At 36.6% G+C, this 26,505-nt stretch overlaps 1 protein-coding gene across 1 annotated transcript in view; it reads right to left on the bottom strand.

Moving 5' to 3' along the window:
* Window positions 1–25,491, bottom strand: part of LOC145680469 (uncharacterized) — a 176,246-nt gene extending 150,755 nt beyond the window's left edge. Inside the window, exon 1 of the mRNA XM_081751037.1 lies at window positions 25,147–25,491. The gene's annotated coding sequence lies outside the window, so the exon portion shown is untranslated. The remainder of the gene's footprint in view (window positions 1–25,146) is intronic.
* Between the last annotated feature and the right edge of the window lie 1,014 nt (window positions 25,492–26,505).

Genomic DNA, 26,505 nt, shown 5'->3' with positions numbered 1-26,505 from the left:
AAAGAAAATTGATTGGTTTCCAACAAGATATCTGTGCTTAGGATTTGTGTTGAGTGAATATTTCCAAACAATCAATGGTGCTCAAGGACATGAAAGAACTTTAAAATTTACACACAATCTTCTGCGACTTAATTGTTAGACATAGAGACTCCTTAGTGCAGTGTGTATTGTATGCAGATGAGTTTATCAAAAGGAGAATATACAGCATATATAGGTGCATTAATACAATCATTTAGACCTACTTGATGAATACAAACGTGGTTGTCCATATCGGGAAGCAAGATGGAGTATTCCCCCCTTGGTACGTAAAAACATTTTTCTTAGAACAAAAATAAATAAATAAAAATGCACAAATGTTTTGTGTTATTATTTCTATTGTATATGTAAAATCAGCATTAATTCGAAATGTTTCTATCCCAGAGTTAATGAAAAAAAAAAAAAAAAAAATCTGAAAGCCATTACATATATCGTCGTTGAAGATGTGAACCCTCGTATGTCCAATTTTTGCGATTTTGAGTTTTTGGCATAAACGTGATGAGAAAGCAATAATAACCCATGTTCTTGCAAATCTTCGTGCGTCACAAGACATCGATTGCTGAGAAACAATCGATTACAGCGTTTGCTTGCATGTCGATTGTTGGCAACTTCAGGTGATACCTCGTATGCCACTGAGTTCAATGTATTATAGCCATGTGTGGTGTGATGAGAGCAGTTGTATCAGCGTGTTTTTAAAGGATAAAACACCTTTTAGAAGGTCTGAATTGTTAATATTATGAATAGATATAGCGATTTTTTTTCTTTCGTCTCCTGAAAAACTAACAAATTGGACATACAAAGTATCACATCTTCAACTACAATATACTACCTGTTTTATGTATCAGTGCACCGGGTAGGCCTATATTAAAAGTCCCTGGCCTTGCTACAACTTCTTTATGAATAAAAATATTAAAAAAGAAAATGGAAAGACAGGAAGTTGTTGGAAATGAATGGTTTTCTATCTAAAATGCTGGAATTTTTCTAATCGCATAAACAATTTGGGCACCACTCTGGCAAGGCACGCTATTTTAAAATGAAATATTGCAGTTTAATGTCCTACGATTATGCCCCTTAGACAAAGAGAGACGCATGATTAAGGCAAGTAAATGATGATGGAATGAGAATGTAGGTGGAAATAGGAGTATCCCGAGAAAACCCACGCGCACAATATGTCCACCACGAACATACTTATTTGGCCGGGGATCTAACAAGCGCCAACGGAGGTAAGGTACTATCACTGAGCCACCATCCTCCCTGTCACTCTATTTTAAATAATAATAATAATAATAATAATAATAATAATAATAATAATAATAATAATAATAATAATAATAATAATAATAAACCATTCTCAGTTCAGCAGGCTATTCACTTGGGCTCTCATTCTAAAAAATAATACAGCATTGTAGGGAGATGGATGCAAGGTGTTTTAGGTTCCCTTACATAACAATGTTCACTTTCCCCATGTCATTTTTTTTGCGTGTCCATAAAGTTCCCTTCGAACAACGTGCTGAACTGGAAACATTTGCCTTTTCATTTAACATATTAGGGCGCTCTTACCAGTATGGGATCCAAAATCTAGTGCAATTGGGGAAATTCCATTAGTTTAGATTGAAAACGACCTATTTCCAATAACTGTCCTCTCTTTTAATCCTAACGGAGTTGCCCTACGGTCTTGGACTTTTGATACATCCGGTATATTTCTATGTTATAACAAGGAATTTTATTATACTTATTCAATAACAGTTCGCAATGTTCTCGACACAATAGGGACTTATAATATTGTAATGTTGGTATGTCCGTCCTTACTTACACAATAACTCTTAAAGGAAGCGATTAGGATTAGGAATTTAGATTTCTGGATTTTTCGGCACTTCTGGCTGTGTTAGTCCGTCACTTATGAGGGATTACGTCCCTCGATTATAATCACACTATCCGAGGAAAGGGAAGGAAGGAAGTGGCCTGGGACCTGTGTATTAGTACCATCCCGGCATTTGGTTGGTATGAACGAGGAAAACCTCAGGAAAACTTTACTCACCGTGTCAGTATGGCTGGCCTAAAAATTCTTTTACATTTTTTTCGACCGAATGTCCACACCGAGAATGGAACCCGTTGAACAAACACGAATTTTTGAATTCATTGTTTCATTTTCTTTCTTTTACTGCAATAGATAGCTAGAAAAATTACCTCGGGCAAGTTCGTTAATGGTAAAAATCCATTAACATCTTAAGGGGAACAGTGACTTACGTTCCTCCCTTACTGTACACAATAACTCTTGATCGAAAGCGAATTTTTGGATTCTGTTTTTTTTTTTTTTTTTTCAATAGTTAAGGGAAGCAATTATGTCAGTCGAGTTCATTAAAGAAATAAATCCGTGAGCGTTTTAAGTGCTAACGGTGACTTGCTCTGTCTGTTGTTCCACGCGATGACTTGAACGAAAGCCAATGTTTGAATTGTGTGTTTTTCCCTGTAATAGATAACTCAGAGCGATTATTTCTGTTGAATTCTCTAATGTAGTCAATCCGTTGACATTATCACGGGTAACGGTAACTTTAACGGTAGCTATCAAAAATATCCCATGCAGTAATGCTAAGTCCTCAAGTTAAATTTTCCCTCAGGAATGCTCAAAAATTCCCTTTCTAAAATAATATTTCCCTTATTTTCGTTTAAAAATGAAATGAAATCTTTAAGTTTTACGTCCCACGGTTATGCCGGTTAGGCTAAAGGAGACGGTGATGATGAGAGATGAGTGAAATAGTGGAATGAAGAAAGAGGGAGGAAACGGGAGAACCCAGAGAAAACCCACGAGCACGGTGTTTGTCCATCAATTTTCGTTTAGTATATATATATATGGATTATTGTACTGTGTTCATATCTCTACAACATACATTCGGGCATTACTGCTGTATCGCCGGACCAGTTTCAAAATTCAAGAAAAAAAAGTACCAAAATGTACTGCATTTACGTTAAATTAGGCGTGCGGTTTTACTATACGGATCCATAGTATAAGAAGTAGTAGCAGTAGGAACGTGTTAGAAGTCCGGCAGGAGTTGGTTGGGTTCTGTTCTCGACATGAAATGGTCAAATTAAAGATTTGCCCAAATGTTTCTGTACATTTTACAATCTATGCATCCGTATAGTAAAACAAATGAACCTCTCCACGAAATAGTCCATCCGCCTTCACATACAGTGCCACTTACATCATAAACAACCATCAAATCAGGCCCGTATCCACGGAGGGGGGCAATGGGGCCGCCCCTCTAAACTTTGGCTGGCCCCATAAAAGTTTCACGGTAAGCTTGCAAATTAACTATAATATGGTAATTAAGTATAATATGATTGGGTCGCCCCCCCCCCGTAACTTCTACCAGCAACCCTAAATTTTTGGGCTGGCTACGGGCCTGCATCAAATACAACCACTTTCTGAACTTTTACTATTCCCCTTACCTGACTTTCACTCATTCTTCCTTACAAACTCAAATAAATTCTCCAATTGACCCGGTAAATTTCCTAAAATTGGTCCGGCGATACAGCAGTTAACTATACATTTGTGCTTTTGTTCTTCTGTTATTACTTCAGTGATATCTTATATAATGACATCCTTAAGCCAGGCCGCAGAAGGATTGTGGAAAAAAAAAAAGTTTGTCACTGTGTGTAAGATTCTGGAAAGAATACCACCGTCTTTCGTTATACTGCCGCAGTGCTTAGTAACATATTTGTCGACAAGTTAAATTTCCTTACATTTTATCTCATATTCGTAAAATCTCCCTTTTTCTCTCCTTAAAAAATTCTTTACTAAATCTCCCTACACCACGGAAAATTTCCCTCAAACTAGCATCCCATTTTCTACTATTGAAGCAACAACACTAGAAGTTAAATGCAGTACGTTTAGATGGCACCAAACATCTTCCAGTGTCTGACATCTACCAGAAAGAAAATAGAACTTTTAGTGAGTGACCTTTCTGCTGTCTACTGATGTTTATTTGCTTATTTTCCTTTTTTAATTAATTTATTTATTTATTTTTTTTAGTTTAATATCCTACGGTTCTACCCTTTTGGCTAAGGGACACGGATGATTAATGAATGAAAATGACTGTGAAATTAATTTTTTGTGATTAATTATTTATTATTTGTTATTTATTTGTGATCTCCCGCCGGGAATCGGACCCGGAACCACGTGCACCAATGATGTGCGATAGGGAGGGTGCGCTCTCTATTTCTTTCAGTTAAACGTATTACAAAGAACATTGTATTCTAGAGGTTATTGTAGAAACAAAGATATTATATACAAGGAAAGTATAAAAAGTAATGGCAACATTGTTATAATTCGTACCTGGCTTTATGCACAGACGAACACCTTTTACATTCCTTCAATGTAACTGCTTTCCACTTCTATCACCTTCTTCCTCACGTGTGATGGGCATCGTAGATTGTCAGCGCGTTAATGATTGTCGACAGGGTCGGATCTAGGATTTTCTGAGGGGGGTGCACCAGTAACTACCAAAATAACCCGTCTCATTGGAACTTTTCAAAGTGACATGCAGGCCCGCAACCAGCCACAGAGGTTTGGGAGGGCATGAATATGTTACGGGGGGGGAGTGATGAAACATTCTCTTACCAATAGTTAAATTGTGTTTTTTGTATTAATAATAGCATTTTGTGTTAAGGTTTGGAGAGGCCACGAAAAGTTCAGGGGGGGAAGGTCCCCCTAGCCCCCTCAGGTTGTGGGCCTGGTGACATGTGACAATGTTCTTTACACCTGACAACACTGATTGATACATAGAAAGCACGGGGGGAAGAGGTGTTCAAGAGGATAGCAAGTGATATGCAGGAGAAATTGTCCTCTCTTCCTGGCTTGTGTTTTGTTCCCTAATTGACACAAATGTTATATTGCTTTGCTTGGTGAATCTTTTTCCTTAAACCTTCAGAAAATCGATTTAAACTATTGCTTTTGCAAAACTCCTCTTTCTTTTAAGCCCCAAACGGAAGCATGACGGCAGAAAGTTTCAGAAAGTGTTGTTATTTTCACTGCTAGCTTTTCATTTTAGACGAAGGGAGGGGGTGCACGTGCACCGGTGCACCCCCCCTAAATACGGCTCTGATTGTCGATGTTACCACATGGCACAGATGATGAGTTCTCTTGGGCTGTAGGGCTTCCCGTAAAGTGTTTTCTTCAGTTTGTCGAAAATGTAATCACGAAGAATTGAAAACATTATTGCGCACGAGCCAGTTCAATCTTGATCCACTCACGTTGTTCGTTTTTCCGAAATATATAATTATGGCGCCTCCACTTTCCTTCTCTACTTTACGGGACTGCTGCTTTTGATTCAATAATACATAGAGCCTTTTCTATTTCAAGTGCGCCCTCGGAAAATATGTGAAACATACTTCAACCCTACCCCCGCCAACCTCTTACGCGGGAAACCCTCTCTTTGCTTTGAGGAAAGAAGTGAACGATCTCAGCTGTGTTGCCAATTTGTCATTCAGCCTTTTGGTCTTGACGATTAAAGATCGTAGGCTACTTTGAATTATTAAGAAGACAGTGCACAGCAAAGTCCGTGAAATAATTCATTGTGGCAACGCTGCCCGCATCCAACTATTAGAAGATTTCGGCTACAGCAACTTGTTTCTCCTCTTTTGAGGGAGATACGGGAAAACACACATCGACAGCAGCGCTAGCAGGGACACACATGAAACAGAAAGGCTTCTAGTCGTTACCACTCGCTACACTTCATTGCCTCACAGTACTGTATCAGCTCCAGAACTCTTGTAGTGCCCTTTGACGTGAGAACAATGTTGCCACTTCTTTTTGCCTTACCTATATATATATATATATATATATATATATATATATATATATATATATATATATATATAAAAGCATACTATCTGGTCGAATTTGCTACTTCAAACATTTTACACATAAATAATCAAATAAGAGACTGACTAACCGATTGATTGTGTGTTTAAAGGATCGTCAGCGAAATTTTAACTAATCCAGAAAATCAACCGATAATATTCTTCGAAGAGAATCTCAAGGGAAATATTTGCTACAAAGGGATATCAAAAGCTTAGCAATAAAATTATATACGTAGTCACCGAATTGAAAATCTGTTAAGAAAATTACATCTAGATCAGGTACCTTTCTATAAACTTTATATAAAAGAATTGTCAGTAGAGGATCTGCGATCGACCTATTTAAAAGTATAATAAACAATACAGTCATATATTTATGTGAATTACACAGAAGATTCAAACTTGAGCATCAAGCAACAGATTTTTTAATCTCTTTTCGAAAAAAATGTAAATATTTCCTTCTAATGAAATTGGTTTGTCCTCCTTTGTGGGTTAGTGGCTAATGTATGTAGTTTTGGTGCATAAGGTCTTAGGTTCGTTTCCCGTCGAGAGAACATCGCTTGCTTTAAAAAAGGTTCAGATTTCACTTTAAACTGTAGGTGCCATCTTATTTATCCTCACTATGATGGCAAAGAATGTAAATAAAAATTAACCTATCAATGATGTAATTTAGTCACGTTAAATTGAAGATTTTGTGCTACCAGTAAATAGATTGAATCGGTCGCTCATAGGACAGTTAACAGCTCCTGTCGCTAATAGGACTGTCGCAAGTGGGACGACACCGTAAATAGTATAGCCTATATAGGGGCAGATCCAAGGGGAGCTATAGGGGATATAGCCCCCCCTCCGTGACGCTGAGGTATACACTGGATAAAATGGACTTCAATCCTGCTTTACACTGGATAAAGCGGCAAACTATGGTTTAGCCCCTCGCTTGATCATATCCTGGATCCGCTACTGAGTATACATCTTGGAAATTTGACGTCTTCGTAAAGGGTATTTAAATACAGTAAACCCTAAGACACGAACTCCTCCTACAGCTCGGTCTACGGACGAGTTTTGTGAACTGTTTTCCTCTCGGCTTAAGAACAGTATTTCGGGATACGAACACACAGACACACACATGAGAATATCATGCTCCCAGGAGTACTTTGTGCGTTTGCTGTAAAGATTATCTATCAGAGTCCTGCGTTGAAAAGGTATATTTTTTTTTTTACACCTATTGTCTTTTTTAGCCCTTATACTGTTCTGTTTAATTTAATGTTACCTAATTATCATTAAAAAGGATGTTATTTTCATTGTATATTCTTCATCACAGATAAACTCTTAATTAAAAAAAAATACATACAAACTATATTTCTGTGGCTAGAATAGATTAAATGTATTTACATTGATTTCAGTGGAAAATATAATTTTGATTTATAAACATTTCAAGTTACGAACAGCATTACGGAAGAAATTAAGTTCGTAACATGAAGATCCACTGTATATAGTTGTTAACAGCGGCGCAAATCTTTCTTCAACATTGGGAGAATGGGTAAGACAGTTTCCATTTTTTTTTTTTTTTTTTTTTTTTTGAGCGATGTTCAAAATATTTATGAAATTGACAAACAATGCTGTGAAGGATCAGGGGAGCAAAGTTGTCTTCAAAATTGGGAGGCTAGCAGATTTGAGGCTTATTCTGGAGGGACATCAATTTTATCTCACTTTCCTTTGTGGCAATCGGACACAAATCATCACATTTCTCCCCCCTCCCCCCAAAAAACACATTTTGAATTTGATTATTGGGGGGGACAGTCTTCCCCAGTTCCAAGATTGGAGACAGGCACGTAGCCAGGATTTCGTAATAGGGGTGGTCCGTGACGAAATACTGTGGTTATCACACCAGGGGCTTTATCATTCTAAACTATTTTACTGGCAACAAATATTCGTTCGTTAAGCCAGGATTTCGTAAAGGAGGGGGAAAAAAGCATTGAAAAAGATATAATCTTCCGAGGTCACTCGAACTCTGTTCTTTTTGTCTTCTTTTTCTTATCTTCGTTTAATGCCATCAAGGATAGCAACGAGATCTCTTTCGGGAGTAAAGACATCCTATAATATGGATTAGTGTTGCCGCGAAATTCAAAATGGCTCATATACTGGTGGTTCTGGGAATTTCTTAAGTTCTACCTGAGAGTCTATCTTATCGAACCGGTTTATCGATCGTCATTTGTAGTCCAAAGGATAGCATGGAGATAGATGGAATTGCGAATGTTTCGTTACAATAATATCCGTTTTCAACTCAACTCCCTCCCACCCACCGTTTTCTCCACACAAAGCTCCTCATAAGAAAGAGTAACCAAACGCTTGGTGTAGCTTTATATTTTTGACGCTGATTCATCTTTTTCTTGTTTCTTTTTGTTTCAACCTTCCTTAATATTTTTTCATATCTGGATCCGAAGGGGGGCGGCCGGACCCCCCGGACCCACTCCTTGGCTACGTGCCTGTTGGACGGTACATGTCCTCCTCATCCTCCCGGAATTTGCGCTAGTGGTTGTTAAATGGTAAAAGGAGAAGGAGAATATTTTTGAAGAAGACTGTACAAGATAATTACCAAAAAACATTAAGAAGCACGAACTAGTCATTATCCTTCAGACAACTGTACTTAACCTTCTATGCTAATATCATGATGACTACAAACAAGAAAAATTGAATTTTTTAATACTCTCTTCTTTCTATACAACATATAACACTATATATATATATATATATATATATATATATATATATAGTTCCTTGATCACGAAAAGGAAAAATATTCTCTTTGAGTCCAAAGAATTATCAAAGTTAAAGAAAGCAGACTTCATTTTCTTCTGGTAGAAAGTTGTAATCACACTTAAAAAGTAGCAGGAACCGTATACTTGTAAGAGCACAGAACAAGAAACTTCCAACTTATAACATGTTATCCTAGGTCTACAGAAAGAATGTTTTACTGTTTATAAAAAAAAATAAGAAAGATTATAGTGAAGATGAACACGCATCAGACAATTTATCATGCAATGCTGTAGTAAGTAAGTACCTGTTCATGACAACCAACACACCTTACACAAAAGAAAATACTAACACAATATTTGAGACTGTTATTGTTGTGCGAAAGAAAATCTTACTACAAGAAGTGGGACAAGTTCGTCAGTCACGTAATATATATATACTTATAGAATAAACGTATTTTCTCAGGTTATGTAAAAAGACGTAAGAATATCATATAGAATATGGTTGCTTCAGTTACATTTATAGCTCTAACTAAGTTTGGATAGAAAGACATTTTCGCACCGTATATAAAATGACGTAAAAATATCATACAAAATACGGTTTGCTCGTTAATATAATTAGCTTCAACTAATATATGTGGGTTGTTCAATATATAAATTTCCCTAAGCTATGAAAAGTATTTTTTAAAAAATACATTTGTAAACTATGCATATATGTGTAGGTTTGTTCTTCCTCACCTCTCCATATAATCCCGCATTGAGATTCAGGCATTTGTTTCACTATTGCACAGATTTTGCGAAACCTTTTGCAAAAAAAAAAAAAAAAAAAAATTCAGCGCTCTGGCTGTTTACCACTCTCCCTACATTCCGCTTTACTTCTTCATCACCAGTTGACAGGAGACAAGGACGGTTATGTCGAAGCTGAACCCTTCTTCAGGGAGTTCGACACAATTCGACATAAGCGACTTGGTCTCTTCTTCTTCTTCTTCTTCTTCTTCTTGAGATAACGCCCATCTCTACTCAGCACGCAAACAAGACACAAATTTGAAGGATCAGGGTGGAAACGGCTGTCCCACTCTCCATACAGTCCCAATTTAGCGCCAAGTTACTTCAATATTTTTTTCCCGTCGTTAAAATCTGCATTGCAAAGTGAACGTTTCGAAACAAATGTAGTGAAGTGGAATATGGGACAGTGCTAAATAGCCAGAGCCCTGTTTTTTTTTTTTCGGTGAGATACATACCTGAATCTCAATGGGGATTACGTTGAAAGCTAAGGAAATACCCGTCTATATGTATAGTTTACATGTGTATCTTTAAAAATATGTTTTTTGCAGCTTATGGAAATATATGTTGAACGACCCACGTATATGTTTCTTAATGTTTTGTGATGTCAATGTTAAGTACAGGCTGTGTTCCGGTTGTCGATGTTTTTGCCGTCGATATTTTGGCTCCCAGTGTTTTGTACCGTCGATATTTTATTTGCTGATGTTTTGGCTGTTGATGTTCTTACTGTCAATATTTTAGTTATCGGCGTTTTGGTTGTTGATGTTTTAACTGTCGTTGTTTTGTCATTGATGTTATGATTTTGATGGATTGCGTTTCGGCTTCAGTAGAGAAATTTAAATCAGTTATTCAGTTTTTATCCCATTATTTCTCTCGCTTCGGAAGATCACTTGTAGTAATCATAATTTAAAAAAAAAGACATCCTTGTGTATTTGTAATTTGTGTTGTGGCATCTGTAAGAAGGAAGTGTTTTAAATGGCTTTGTCCTTCGTCTTTTTTCAGGCTTAGTAACCTATTGTTTTTCTTTACATCTTCTTGTATATTTATATTCAAAGTTTTATCTTCTATTTTATATACCTTACAACTTTTTTCTCTACCGTAACTCGATATTGCTCAATAGACTGAAATAGTGATGTTGTCATTTCCTCTTCGTTACCATGGTGATCGCCATGTTCTTTTTTCTTACTGTTAATAAGAACACATAGTTAATAATAATTTTAGAATATTTTGAGGACAAAGTAAATTTGGCAGGAAAAGATACAGATTAAGAATATGGGTCCACTATTTAGAAAATTAACGAGTGAAATCTAGTAATTAACGAAGTAACATATAAGAAACTTTTTTTTTTCAGGGGCCACATCTCTACGTAATCTGATAACATAAAAATTGCATAAGTAATGCCAGTGCCATTACCACGTAATGCACAATGAACTATACGCAATGGAAAAACTCTAAGGTACAGACTGATGAGCTGTCGGCACAGGTTTGGGTACAAAACCTCGCGGCCAGAACCTCGCGGCGACAACCTCGTGGACCAAAACCTCGCCTGGTCAAAACCTCGCCTCCCAAAACCTCGCGGTCCAAAACCTCGCCGGGCCGAAACCTCGCCTGGCCAAAACCTCGCAGCCCAAAACCTCGCGGGACAAAATCTCGCCTGGCCAAAACCTCGCCTCCCAAAACGTCGCGGGCCAAAATCTCGCGGGGCCAAAACATCGCCTGGCCAAAACCTCGCCTCCCAAAACCTCGCGGGCCAAAACCTCGCGCCCCAAAATATCGCCATACCCAAAAACTCGCCTCACCAAAACCTCGTTGTAATGATCTCGCGACACAGAATCTCGCCTGGTCTAAATTAAGCGAGACGTAGTGTCGCCTGGGAAGAAATGTCGTCACGATAAAACTTCTTCATAACGACTTCTTCAATGTAGAATGTTCTATATATTACTATATGTATATATTTAGTAATAACACATAATTACATTAAAATAATGACAAGAAAAATTCTAATGCATGCTTTGGAAATTTATATATATAAAAATTAAATGACTATGTTACATTATACCTCTTGAGCCATACTACCGATCTCAATCAAATTTTCAACATAGATGAGGTTCGAGCCTAGGATGTCTTTTATAATTTCACTTTGTCGGCACAACAAAAGCGAGGGGTAGTGGGATATATATATACAGAGGTTTTGTTCCGGCGAGATTTTGTCCCGCGAGGTTTTGGGCGGCGAGGTTTTGGTCCGGCGAGATTTTGTCCCGCGGGGTTTTGGGCGGCGAGGTTTTGGCCACGCGAGGTTTTGGGCGGCGAGGTTTTGGCCACGCGAAGTTTTGGCCCGGCGAGATTTTGTCCCGCGAGGTTTTGGCCGGCGAGATTTTGGGCGGCGATGTTTCGGCCGCGAGGTTTTGTCCGTATTCCGTCGGCACAATGAAAATAGTACAAATCTACAAGGAAAAATAATTGTCCACTTTAAAAATAACGTTAATAATATTGGCGCGTTTAGATATTTGACGTCCATCCTTTAAAATATGCGTGCATAGTCACAGTGGCTACAAAATAAAGAAACAACCAATCAATCAACCAGAAAAAAAAAAAAAGACACGAAGCTTATAATCATATGCGTCCTGAGAATTTTCAATTTGGACCAATTTCTAATTGGTTAACATGTGTCAGATCTTTCCTTATATTTCCTACTTACTTTAAAAATATACACTGACAGTACAACAAGAAAACATCCAATTATGAGTGGTTCAGCATAAGATTCAAACACTATTTCTGTAGACCTACACGTTTGGAATGTAATGTGTAATACTGATGGTAGTAAATAAAATTTTCCAGAATTATTTAAATTTAATATCCGATATTAAATAAGCTAAGTATATTGTGACACAACGTAACTTCTAAATATATAAAACACAAAATCTGCGATATCAGGGGAAAATTTCACTTTCAATACTTGACATATTTTAACATATTATTTACCTCATTGCTTGCCTTTTCTATGTTTTCGTAGTTCATTCGTTGGAGTTTATTTTAGACATATATAAGTGTTTTTTTTTTACTCTAGTGTTTGCAATTCGAAAGTTAACACGTCACTGTTTTCGCTTTGTACTTAGGTTCTTAGGCCATGTTGTTTAGAAAATAAAACTACGATAACCATGGCAACCAGACGGATGTGACGTTACACTATTTCAGTCTATAGTAATTTTCAGGCAACGGAGATGAACAGTTAAGCCAGGGGTTCTCAAATTTTCTGAAAGCGCGCCCAACCCTCAGATCTCATACTTTCATTGTAACATCCCTCTATGATGATGTTACTTTGATCTCTTCTTGTCTCTTGGTACTAAATCAAGAAAAATGCTTTTGTATATCTATCGATTCTTCTTGTAATAAATGTCTGGTGTATTGCCACTTTAATGCCTTTATTTTCAAGATAGTATTGATTATTCTGGTCAACTTATTCGATTCAAATAATTCTTTGTCTACTTTTGAGGGCGATTCCTCTTTTACGTCTCTCCAATCAACGATTTGCAGTCTGAGTAGAATAAATTCATTGAAAATTTTACACTTTAGACACATTGGTATTTGACTTTTCAATATGCCAAATGGACCTCAACCAGTTAACAGAAATACGCCTGTTAAATTCTTCATTTACGTGTTCCTTCCAAGTATAACTCTTGGGGTGCTTTACTCGCACCCTGGAGTTGGTCAACCACCTACCAGAGCTAACCAGGGATCGGACAGAGTAGTAGGTCAAAATAAGATTGATTTAAGGATTACATTTGAAAGAACTCGTCATGAACTTTCGAAGACGTAACTAAAGGGGCAAATGGGGCTTATGCCCTTGGCGCCGGATTGGGAGGGCGCAAAATGGGGCAAATATTTTGGGGAGCGTTTTGGTTTGGTTGGTCAGGGGGCGTTAAGGCGAGTTCTTGGCCCGGACGACAACTAACGTATTTACGTCGCTGAACACACGGTTTAATGCTGACAAAATATAAGCAGTTTTTCTCTCAAAATTTGATGATCGTTCATTTTTCGAAGAAACTTAACATTGAAAGCTAGCTATCCAACATATAACGAGCTACATATGCACATTGGTTTCGGAAAGAAACGGAGTAAATTTAATCACTTATCAAGAATTCACTGGGAAACTTGGACTTGTTGTTTGACAAAACATGTTGAAACCACCCAATACAGTATTCGTTGGCTCAAAATCGAATATAAGAAACAAAACAGATTTAGCCAAGTTTATTTAAGAGACTTTTGATGAAGCTGTGAGCCCGGAGCATGAGAGTATTTTGCATTGATTGATGGGGGTTGATTCATAAACAAGACTTACGTAAGTGATGCTTGGAGCTGATAAAAGAATCATCATTGGTTGAGAATCTATCGGCTAGTACGATCAGACCGTGAAATAATTACATGATGACTCTTCAGCACATTTAAAGCTAACAATTAAATATTTCCGCGTATCCCAAAGAGAGAACGAAACTTGGTTAACATAACACTCAATCATGCACAATCAATTTAGCTCTCTACGATTGGCTTGGCTCAGTATGCTTATTGCAAAGCTGGATATTGAACACGTGACGGGTATGTTCCGTCTAAAAACTCGGTTTCGTTTTTGAATGATATTATTTGCGTTATTACACCAGTATGCTGTAAAGTATCAATTGTCTGAAAAAGTACTCCACTAAAAGTAATTTAACTAACTTTGGTATGTGTCTGTTTATGTTTGTTAACTAATAGTTTCTCGACATACAGAGGTAGATACACATTTATAGTAAAGAATTTAGAAACCCACAACATAGCTTAAAACCATATTTACACAGGTGGATATGATCTTTATGCCTACCCTAGTTTTAGGCAATAGCCCGACACCGAAGTTTGCATTGGAGGCGCTTTCTATTGAGAGACATCTGAGCTACTTTTAATTACACATCCTTGCAAACTTTCCACATCCTTTGGACTGTGCTCGGATTACGGTGGGAAACAACTCGTTTCAATAACCTAAAGTCACAAAAGTCTATCGGGAATTTAACAGGGATATCGGAATATGGGATAGCACGGATACCAGTGTCATGTGCTTGGCAGGCATGACGCCACAGTTGAACGAGCCGTCTGGCTGGACGCTTTGTCTTGATGAACGAAGACCTTTGACACCTCATCAACATACAAAGAAGGAATATTCCTCTGATATAATAGCTCCAGAACGTGCTGTAGATAGTATTCTGTGTAAATTTTCATATTGCGTACAATTTGATGCTGTAGAAGTTTCCCTTTTTGGCAAAAATCGGCAATCACTATGAAGCCTCGGGAAGACGTTTCGAAGCAAGTTCGAACAAAATTTGCCTTGTTCTTGGCATTCTTTAGATGATGGTAATTGCACGGACACGAGTGGAATCTGAAAAATAAATCCAGGTCATATTTAACATTACCACACATTTCCACTTGTCACCCACTAAATACCGTTTGCAAAATACATCCAAGAACCTGCGTTCTTTTATGTATTCCACAGTGAGTGTATAAACTAGAGATGCAAAAAAGCCGGCTTTTTTGAATCGATAGTTTTTTTCACATAAAAAGCCGGCTTTTTTGGAAAAAAACCGAGAATTTTGGAAATTTTGGCTTTTTTCATTTTCATGATTTTTCTATCCAAATAGCTTTCTTATAGTATATTCTATAGTTAGATAAGATTTCCACGACCTGAATGCCATATTTAGCTCTGTAATTCACCATCAAGATGGATGGAGCACATATTTTACGAACTAAAGCTAACATGAAGAATGTAGTATTTGAGGGCAATTTTACAGGTTATTTAACTTTATTTTAACTTTTGAGTTATCGACATTTTTTTCCTTCTCTAGATCATTTTAGTTTGTCATCCGTGTTTCATTTCTAAGAGCTTAGTACTCCAGCTTCTAGCACGAAAGTTAAACTTACGTTTTTCAATATGTCCGTCAAACCGTATTTCCACATTTCTGTTATACTGTAGTTGTGCAATGATTTAGCAATAATTTTCCAGATACAACCTTGAATACCAATTTATACAAATAATCAATAGCGGATTTAGAAAAGTACTTTGGGAGGGGTTTCTCTGATTATTTCGTTTTCTAAAAAGGCCTAATTTTATTTGGGAGCAGCTTGAAGTTTATGAGTACAGGCATAACTAATATTTCGTTTCGTTTATATGTTTAGCAATAATCTTCCGGATACAACCTTGAAGATCATTTTATACTGAGAATCAGTGGCGAATTTAAAAAAGTGTTTTGGGAGGGGTTTTCTTACTACTAATGTTTAGTATTTCTAAACATTCGTAATTTTTATTTGACGGGAGCTTAAAGTTTATGAGTAAAGGCATAACTAATAGATATTTTGTTCGTTTTAGACATTCCACAACTTTGGAGAACAGGCTTCAGTCCGAAAGACCGATCCTCTAACCTTCGCAAAACCGTCACTGCTGGTAATTAGTAATAATAACCATTTAAAAACAATAAGAAAGGAAGTCGGCCAACTCCTACACTCCTAGTCGGCCAGTACACGCACTATTTCTACATTCTCAGATGGAATGAAGGAAGGTTTTGTCAGAATGGTCGAATGCTGGGTTGAATCCCGGACTTCCCGATAGAAGCGCAAAAGCCAACCACCCAGTCACGTTTGTTGTGCAGTTGTATTTAGCTTAACTTAAATATATTCCGTAGTCTATTTTTTTTTTTTTTTTTGTTCCGTAATGATATGTTGAATCCCTCTTGTTAAAAATTCAGAAAACTTGAGGACTGGGTAAACCGTGATGGTGGTCAAGGGCGCCCATGTTGTGGTTTCCAAGGAGGGGCAAGTATAAGCGACGTTTCAAAAATAGTTTCAATATTCTGAAGTACATTTTCCCTAGGGGAGGCAAGCGCCCCCTTAACCCCCCTGATGGGCGCCCTTGATGGTGGTTATAAAAAACTTGACTGTAGAATTTCAAGAATATACAGAACCATGTGCAGCCTTTAATTGTATCATACAAATCTAAGTATTTCTCTTATGTTTTATTTTAATTTTATTTTGTTTCAAAAAGAGGGTATGGAATATTTTGAAGTAAAAATACTTCATACAATTTTGCTAGTTATTTGTGTATTTTTTGAAAGAAGTTTTTACTCTTAGGGTTGGCTCGTTTACACCAGCTGTTTTTTTTTTAAATGACTGGTTTAAACTAAAAAAAATTAAAAGAACAAAAATGCGAATCGTGTGAACTTCATGGTGACGTTTCACATGTCAAACCATCTGCATTCGTCTTATTTCCTTTTCACCTTTTAATCAAGGTGTCCCATGTTCAATTCTCGGTCGAACCACAACCCTTCTTTCATGTGTAAACCAAGTACTCTTTCGGATGTTACTTTAAGCGAAAGACTTCTCCTTGATAACCTCGGTATTACGTAAGGATGTTAAGCCTAAACATACAAAACGAAACCAAATTATGTATTTCTGCATGCCTGTTGTTTTATAAAGAAGCGAAGGTTGCTTAAATATATTGATTAAAATTGGTAAAATTTATCGATTGCCTACTTAGCTTCCAACATTAGCTTGGATTGGACTTTCAATGATACCTACATACTAAATTTGTAATTTAATACCTCAGTTTTAGAAAAATAAACACACTGCTGAACAAGACTGCACTTATTTAATATAAAAACACATTTACACGTGACGTTTCGATCTTCTATCCAAGATCCTCATCAGACGTACACTCACGTCTGATGAGGATCTTGGATAGAAGATCGAAACGTCACGTGTAAATGTGTTTTTATATTAAATAAGTGCAGTCTTGTTCAGCAGTGTGTTTATTTTTCTGATTTTATTCGTAAGACGTTGACTATGATTGTGTGTCACTCAGTTTTAGCGTACTGATTATAATGCGTTGACCTTTAAATTTTACATGCAAATTAAATTTTACAGGATTTTCCCATTATTGTTTTTACATTTAAAAGAATGACGAGATTTTCCCGATGGCTAGGGCGGGAGTTTCTCAATTTAAAAAATTTACTGACCGGACTTCTTTAAGCTTATGGGACCTCTTCCAGCATAACCCCGTTGTTGAATAATAACACCAAGGCGAAACAAACTTATTTCTGTGAATTTGTAATATAAATACATAAAGCAAAATATCTAAATCAAAAAACCTGGTTTAAACCCCAAAAAAGCCTGATTTAAACTGCCCCCCCCCCAAAAAAACGGGTTTTTGGCATTTTCAGAAACAACCATGGTTCTTGCCAGCTCTGCTTACTTTTGTATATAGGAGGTTAAAATGTGTTTATTATATACATTGGTTAATCCTTTGGAATTCATAATGTAAAAATGTTGAAGTAAAATTGTTTAAAATATCTTTTCGAAATTCATGGTTTACTTTCGAGGTTTTATATTATTATCGGCATCAACCACTAATTAAATGACTTTCTGTGTTATAGAGAAGCGAAACAAAGTCTGCTTTATCGATTTAAAGCAGAATTTTGAAAAAAGCCCAAAATTTCCCAAGCAAAAAAGCAAAGCAGAAAAAACCGAGTTTTTTTCCAAAAAAGCCGGTTTTTTTCCGAGCCCTTGCATCTCTACTATAAACACATGAATTAAACTTAACTTTTTAAGACGTAAATCCTGGGCGGTTATCCTCTTCACAGTTGTTTACGAGCTCCCCACTCAGGGGCGTCATTTAGGGGGGGCAGGGAGGGACATTTCCCCCCTGAGTTTGAGATTTATATAGATTTTATTAATAGAATATTAATAAATTTTACTTATATCAAGGGGTCTTGCCCCCCACAAGCCAAATCTGAAATGACGCTACTGTCCCCACTGTCCTAGTAATGAATCTCTGGTTCGGTAGATTCTTCTGTGTGATTATCTGCTGTACTTGTCGAGGCGTTTCGGACTGACGTGTTGTTTTCTTGCCGCTGTGCGCACCCCTATCTCCTCAGGGGATTCATGTTTATTGCGTTTGACTACATTGGCAATACGCTTCTTGGAAATGGTGAAAACCTTTGCCAAACCATGTTTGAATTTCACCGTATGTTAGAAAGTACTGAGATGCACCCCCTCCCTTCTAGAATGAGGTAATTTTTGTAGACAATTCACGTTCGGCGCACTTCACTTTCTGGTAACGTCTTCTCCACACACCTGCACTGAGAAAAATAATCGTATGTGCAGTACGTAAAATCGTATGTCACATTTGTAAATCCTGTAGTTTTTGGACTTAACGTACAGCAAACGTATAACTGAAAACGCATTTTTTATAATACTTTCTGCATAAGTGTTCCACCTGTACGTACTTTCCGTATGAAACAATATAGGCGGTCAGAATCTCACATACAAATGGACGTATATAACATATAGCTGACGAAGGTAACATACATATATGTATGTAATATAAGAAAGACTGTTAGATATCAGACATCCTGCAACGGCATGATGTAACACTTAAGGGCAATGCCTATGTAGCATACGGATAACGTATGTTCCGTCCTGATTTCTGTATTAAGAAAGAAGATTGTATATTTGCACAATATACCGCTGTCCGGAGAACCGATTTTTCTCAGTGTGCCTTCTCAGTGTTCTGCTCACTTTCTCACCGTGCGATTACAGTACTCGTACGTTCAAGTTCGTTTCCACAAACGTTAATCTACCTCTGTAGGTTGTACGAAACAGCAGTTTTCTTCAATCGTTTACCGAGATTGAAGTACCTGATCCAACGTTGCTGCTTGTTAGCTTTCAGTTGGTGATTAAGAGTAAATATATGTTGCATGTTCATACGGATCATGAAATTACATGTAGAGCTGTTGTTTGCTTTCTGAAGGTGTTATTTCTGTTTTCAGTAAAACTTTGGTTTGGCAACGTGAAGCGAGGTAACTCCGGTCCACTGTGGTTGTTATTTTAAGATCAATCAAAAGGTTATGGTGATTTCTTTCGATTGCATTTATCAAATTAGCAGTAGCTAAGGTTGTTAGCATCGTAGACCACAATTAGACGAAACTGGAGTGTCTGTTGTGTTACATATTGAACCTTAAATAAGTTATCCCATGTTATATCTTACGTTATGCGGAGGCACGTGTTTGACCATATATTGTCCAAAAGGTTACGGTGTTACTACTACTACTACTACTACTACTACTACTACTACTACTACTACTACTACTACTACTACTACTACTACTATTACTACTACTACTACTATTACTACTACTATTACTACTACTACTACTATTACTACTACTATTACTACTACAACTACTACTATTACTACTACTAGTACTACTACTACTACTATTACTACTATTACTACTACTATTACTACTACTACTACTACTACTACTACTACTACTACTACTACTACTAATAATAATAATAATAATAATAATAATAATAATAATAATAATAATAATAATAATATGTATTCTGCAATCAATGACAGACCATATGCAGAAATTTATTAAAATCTATCCACTATGTCCTCCCCCTCCCATTTTTAATATCAACAACAAATTACCATAATCTCTCCTCTCCCTATTTTACCTTCACTATTACCAATCTTACCCGTATATATCTATTACATTCTCCAAGCACTTCTAATCATAAAGAGGCAGATACCTTATGGCATTCTGTGCCTTTTCTATCCTGAATGCTATACAACCCTGTTTAGGAGATTTGTAAAGCTGGTCACGGGAAGGCAAGGGGTGCAATGAGTATACCTTATAAATAAACGACAAACGTCCCAGTGTGTTACACTAATTCGTAATAGTAAATAGTTACACTGGTAGATGTCGCTACGTACGCTATCACTTGCCTAGTGTTAATTGATGTCGCTACCTGCAGAATTGTTGTTTATAACAAACAACTTGAATAAGTACATAGAAGAAATACAGATTTAGGATTTATATTTCTGGGCTTGCGGCATCTATGGCCATAGCCGGTTACCTTTGAGGGATGACGTGCCTGGGCGAGCACACTATCCGGGGAAAGGGAAGGAAGAAAGGATTGAGGAGGGAGGAAGCGGCCTGGGACCTATATGTTAGGTACCATCTCGGCATTTGCATGGCGTGAATGAGGAAAACACAGGAAAACCTCATTCAGGATGGCTGGCCTGAAAAGGCTTTTAACACTTTTTCGACCCCTGGAATCGAACCCAGGACCACTCAAACCAAAGGCAAGAGCGTTAGCGACTACGCTACGCGGGGGTCACAGAAAGACATACGATATGGAGTTTGAGGTGGTTATTCAACTTATTCAAAAATAAATAAATAAATAAATAGAATTTGGTTGTGGCTGTATAGTGAGCGCACGCTCCTTTGGATGCAGGATACCTGGGTTCAATTAATGGAGGAAATTTATATGGTTTGGATTCCACGTGAAGTTGTAGGTCCATCTTTTATATACCTACGGTGCTGAACGGGACGTAAACTTGAAATCAATCAATTAACAACCAACTGTAATAAGCTTGTTAAATATAAACAGTTAAGACTTTTTAATGAAGCATGATAACCTATAATGTGGAGTAGGCCGAAGGCTTGTTTGCAACAAAAGGTATATACAACAGAATCAAAACTTCATAAAATTTGAACATGACAATATGCGATGCTCAAATTTTGATAGCATATCATAAATACATAATTTACATAGCAAATAACACAGAACAAAATAACAGAAGCTAAACTAATCAAACTAAACTCGCTTTAACTGAACTTTCCTAATCTAAAGTAATAGAATTTGAAGGATCCTCCTAACACATAATATTTAAATAATAAAAGTTGTATCTTAATGCAACACGAACTGTCATATGAGTTAAATTTAATTTACGTCTGTTTTACTCCGGTCTAACATAAATCAACTACAAATATGTTTACCATAGGAGGTGCGTGAGCACACCATATCGAAAGATTTGTGTATTTTGATGCTTGCTTCCCTGAGTATAACCTGTAGTTAGTTTGTCAAAAATCTTATGTTTTTATCGTTGCAAGAAATTCTTAATCTGTTTCTGTAATAAACCACAATGGCCAGCCAGAAAATGGCTTTGTTTCTTAGTGTGGCAGTTAATGTGTTAAACAACGATGATATAACCGGATAGGAAGCAGTGCGCCCTAACAACGCACTCTGAATTTCTGCTCTTTGCTTGCATTGTTAGTGAAGTACATAGTTGGATTTATATTAACCAAGTCATTAACTTGTAAATTTGTTTTTTATTCAAGACAAGATTTTAAGTTCTATATTTTCTACAATATTATTAACAGTTTAACTGGAGAAAAGTTTGTCCAAAAGTGAGACAGGCCGGTAGCCAGCCCAAAAATGTAGGGAGAGGGGGGTCCGACTGAAGATAGGGGGGCCCGATCCAACCATATTATACTTCATCAGCATATTATAGTTCATTTGCAAGCCTACCGTGAACATTTTAGGAGGGCCCGCCAAAATTTAGGGGGGCTCGGCCCCCTAGACCCCCTGGATACGGGCTTGGTGAGACATACTGTATATCAACTGATAGATTAGATCGAACTGAACAAAATGAATACGAGAGAGAAAAATTCTCATGCGCAGTTTTTGAGAAAATCGAGAAAAGACAACTTTTCTTGTAAACCTAAAACATGACACTACGGTAACCACGCCATCTGTTAACACAAAATGATACGGAAGTATTCACTAATTGATTTTTTAATTAGGACACTAACAACATGACAATTTACAATATGGTTAGTGATATATATCCATAAATTAGGACGGGATATTTCGTTTTCGAAATACGCTGTTCCATTTCTTAACTACGGATATTTCAATTACGAAACGGTACTACAATAACTTTTGTAACACTTTTTATTGCATGTGTCTTCAATAAATAGAAGTAAAAACATGGACTTCTTTGTAAACCCTTACGAAAACGCTTTAAATGTAGTTTAAAAGTTAAAAAAGTACCTCCGCAGTTTAAGGGTTAAAACATTAACCTCTGTAGTTTAAGGGTTAATTTTCAAATTTTTAATTTTAGTTTCAATATCTTCTTGTCTAAAAATGAAACAAATATCAGCAATAGATAGATCACATCGAAGCAAACAACATAAGATGATTAAGGTCAAATTCTCATCGTAATTTGCGAGACAAATCAAGAAAATATTTTAAAAGGCGATAATAGGTATGTAATTCATTGTCAACTTGATGTTGTTGTTAATAACAATAATTTTTATTCTCCTAAAATATATTACCTGTTTACGTACTGTATATGAAAAATATAATATGTTACGTAGGAAATTGATTCAAAACTCCTAATAGTGGTACATTTTCTCCTAAAAGTGACTCAAAAATCCTATAGCGACACATATTCTCCTAATAATGACACAAATCTCCTAATAGTGACATACATTCTCCTAACAGTGACTCAAAACTCCTAATAGTGACACACATTCTCCTAAGGGTGAATCAAAACTCTTAATAACTACACATATTCTCCTAACATTGAATCAAAACTCCTAATAGTGGCACATATTTTCCTAATAGTGAGAGAAATCTCCTAATAGTGACATATATTGTTCTTTCAGTGACACAAAACTTCTAATAGTGACATATATTCTCCTAACATTGAATCAAAACTTCTAATAGTGGCACATATTCTCCTAACAGTGATACAAAACTCCTAATAGTGACACTTATTCTTCTAACGGTGATACAAAACTCTTAATAGGAGCACATATCCTCCTACCAATGAATCAAAACTCCTAATAGTGGCATCTATTCTCCTAACAGTGACTCAAAACTCCTAATAGTGGCACAATTCTCCTAAGGGTAAACCAAAACTCTTAATAACTACACATATTCTCCTAAGGGTGAATCAAAACTCCTAATAGCGACACATATTCTCCTAACATTGAATCAAAACTCCTAATAGTAGCACATATTTTCCTAATAGTGACAGAAATCTCCTAATAGTGACATATATTGTTCTTTCAGTGACACAAAACTTCTAATAGTGACATATATTCTCCTAACATTGAATCAAAACTTCTAATAGTGACACTTATTCTCCTAACAGTGATACAAAACTCCTAATAGTGACACATATCCTCCTAAGAGTGACTTAAAAGTTCTAATAGTGGCACTTATTATCCTAACAGTGTCACAAAACTCCTAATAGTGACACTTATTTTCCTAACAGTGATACAAAACTCCCAATAGCGACACATATTCTCCTGCCAGTGAATCAAAACTCCTAATAGTGGCACATATTCTAAGAGTGAATCAAAACTCCTAATAACTACACATATTCTGCTAAGAGTGAATCAAAACTCCTAACAGTGGCGCATATTCTCCTAACAGTGACTCAAAACTCCTAATAGTGACACATATTCTCCTAAGAGTGAATCAAAACTCCTAATAGCGACACATATTCTCCTAACATTGAATCAAAACTCCTAATAGCGACACATATTATCTTAACACTGATTCAAAACTCCTAATAGTGTCAGACATTCTTCTAATAGTGACAGAAAACTCCTAATAGTGACACATATTGTTCTTACAGTGACACAAAACTTCTAATAGTGACATATATTCTCCTAACAGTGATAGAAAACACCTAATAGTGACACATATTCTCATAACAGTGATACAAAATTCCTAATAGTGACATATATTCTCCTAAGAGTGACTTAAAAGTCCTAATAGTAACACTTATTATCCTAACAGTGACACAGAGCTCCTAATAGTGACACATATTCTCCTAAGAGTGACTCAAAACTCCTAATAGGGACACATATTCTCCTAAGAGTGAATCAAAACTCCTAATAGTGGCACATATTCTTTTAATATTGACACAAAACTTCTAATAGTGACATATATCTTCCTAACAGTGACTCAAAACTTCTAATAGCGACACATATTTTCCTAAGAGTGAATCAAAACCCCTAATAGTAACTCATAGTCTCTTAACAGTGACACACATACTTCTGACAGTGGAGAATATACTACTTGTAATAGAAATTACACCCTTGAAAAGGTCACTCGACAAGCTCAGAGGAGCGGTGTATCCGAAAGTACCTTACATCGTTGCTTCTGTGCCAGCAGTGTTATTTGACACGTGGGTACACAATTGTTGATATTGACAATATGTATATCCATTTTTAATGAAATGAAAATAGTTGAAATTTTTCTAGTTTAATGTATCTGGGTAATGTTCTTTAGTTTAAAGGAAACGTTTGGTTAATGTAAATTATATTGGAAAAATTGGTGGATTGGGGATGTGGGAGAAAATTCACGGATACGTTGTTGTCCACCACAAACTTGTTTGAACTGGAAAAATGAAAATTTAATGAAATCTTTCAGTTTTACGTCCCACGGTTATATGCCGGCTAGGCCAAAGGAGACGGTGATGATGAGAAATAAATGAAATGATGGATTGAAGAAAGTGAGAGGGAACGGAGAACGCCGAAAAAACCCACGCACGTGTGTTTGTCCACCATAAAGCTCGCTTGGCGCGAGTTGGGATCGAATCAAGGAACCCCATGCACCAAAAGTGAACTCTCTACCACGGAACCACCGCGGCCTCTAATTGCTTGGAATGGGATCGAACCAGAGACCTCAAGCACTAGAGAAGATTACTCTACCATTGAGCTACAGCGCCTTCTTTGATTTGTACTGAAGAGCAGGCTGTTAATATATTTTGTAATAATAATACACTTAACAATATCAATCAAAACGTTATATAGTATAAAACTTGACTTACCTATAACGATTGTATAAGCTGCGAGTTAAAGCAGTAAATTACACAAATAGAGTTGTTGTATGTACAACAAGTACGTCGCGTGCCCTTCAACCTCTTACGAACACGTATAGCTCCTGGGAATAAGTCACTAGCAAGGATAAGAAGAATTTTATAAAAGAAATTTTGCAATAAACTCACTCCTCAGTCGAGGTCGCACTTCTCTGACGCCATGTTTTTAACACTTTTAACGAAGCACTTCGCCTAACGCTTTTCATTTCGTTATTCTTCTCATGAAATAAGTTGTATAAACACATTTCTTTTTGTTTGCTATTTTCTTAGAAGTTTCTAGATGTTTCTCGTAGAATTATAGATGAAACTGCCTAGTTGGTCTGCTTAAAATTAGTTAAGTAACTAACATGCATTTGTGTCTTTAAAAAACGTTACATATGCATTTCTTTTGTTTTTTGTCTTTAATTCAATGAAAGACTTATGTAATGGTGAAAGTAAAAATGTTCTTAAGAAAAAGAAACTATTAGGCAATTTGTTTCTGACATAAATTATTAGTACTTCAATATTGCTTCTTTTCACTCATTGATGGCCATGATCAGTAAGCTTTTTTTTAAAAGAAAAACGGAACTTCGTTCCCCTTATTTTTATTCTACATAAGGAATGCGTTCCATTGGTCGTTCAGTTTTTTGTAAGAGCTCGTTCTCTCAGCCCTTTCCAATACATATACGGGGTGTTTCAAAACAACACCGACAACGTTTGGGAGGTGATTCCTGACACCAAAATAAGGCGAAAAGTATAGACTAACCTGGGTGCACAAATGCTTCCTTTCGGAGATATAGGCTGCCGAAAACATGAAAAAATGTTAACTTTAAAGGTCCATAGCTTCAATACTATGGGACCTACCGTGGCCGGGTCAAGACTTCACTTAGGAACTAATTTGTGCGCTATCCAAAAATACATATTTCAGAATCCTAAGGTAGTCATGAAACAATTTTTATAGACGAAGTTTGCTACGACAAATAATTTGAAGTAGCCACCAACTACCTCTAAAAAAACTGTTGCGGAAGTACCACAGGATTCTGAAACATGGATATTTGGATAGGGCACATACTAGTTCCAAATAAAGTCTTGACCCGACTACAGTAGGTGCCATAATTTTGGAACTACGGACCTTTAAAGTTCATTTTTTAAAATGTTTTCGGCAGCCTATATCTCCGAAAAGAAGCATTTGTGCACCCAGGTTGGTCTATACTTTTCGCCTTATCTTGGTGTCAGGAATCACCTCCCAAACGTTGTCGGTGTTGTTCTGAAACACCCTGTATATCCAGTGGATTCACAGGTTACGAACTTAATCCATTCAGTAACGCTGTT

This window comes from Thermobia domestica, chromosome 3 (genome assembly GCF_964235325.1).
Source record: "Thermobia domestica chromosome 3, izTheDome1.hap1.1, whole genome shotgun sequence".
In the NCBI taxonomy this organism is placed as follows: domain Eukaryota; kingdom Metazoa; phylum Arthropoda; class Insecta; order Zygentoma; family Lepismatidae; genus Thermobia; species Thermobia domestica.
This window is presented reverse-complemented; position numbering and strand designations above follow the sequence as displayed.